This window comes from Nematolebias whitei, chromosome 18 (genome assembly GCF_014905685.2).
Source record: "Nematolebias whitei isolate Nwh7 chromosome 18, NemWhi1, whole genome shotgun sequence".
In the NCBI taxonomy this organism is placed as follows: domain Eukaryota; kingdom Metazoa; phylum Chordata; class Actinopteri; order Cyprinodontiformes; family Rivulidae; genus Nematolebias; species Nematolebias whitei.
Genome location: NC_056515.1, coordinates 37,971,996 through 37,972,519, shown reverse-complemented (window position 1 = coordinate 37,972,519; position 524 = coordinate 37,971,996). Strand labels below are relative to the sequence as shown.

At 29.2% G+C, this 524-nt stretch overlaps 1 protein-coding gene across 1 annotated transcript in view; it reads right to left on the bottom strand.

Moving 5' to 3' along the window:
• Positions 1–524, bottom strand: part of LOC119424326 (ectonucleoside triphosphate diphosphohydrolase 2) — a 13,241-nt gene that overhangs the window by 12,284 nt on the left and 433 nt on the right. The gene's annotated exons all lie outside the window — the stretch shown is intronic.

Genomic DNA, 524 nt, shown 5'->3' with positions numbered 1-524 from the left:
TTTATTTACTGTTCTATTGATTTGAGCTACTTTTTTGTTTTGTCCACCATTTGTTGGTTTTAGCTACTATTCATTTGGTTTTAGCTACTGTTTTGTTGTCTCCCCCTTCCACTCTTCTGTTGTTAAACTACTGTTCTGTTGGTTTTATTTACTATTATATTGATTTTAGCTACTATTTTGTTGGTTTTCTTTACAGTTATGTTGTTTTTATTTATTGTTCTATTGATTTTAGCTACTATTTTGTTGGTTTTATCAACTATTTTGTTATTTTTAGCTATTATTGTTGGTTTTAGCTACTGCTTTTCTGGTTTTAGCTACTATTCCACTGATTTTAGCTACTACTGTGTTGGTTTTGTTTACTATTTGTTGCTACTATTCAATTGGATGTAGCTGCTATTTTGTTGGTCTGATCCACAATTCTTTAGGTTTTAGCTACTATTCCAGTGATTTTAATTGCAATGTTGTTGGAATTATCTACTATTTTGTTGGTTTTAGCTACTGTTCTTTTGGTTTTATTTATTGTT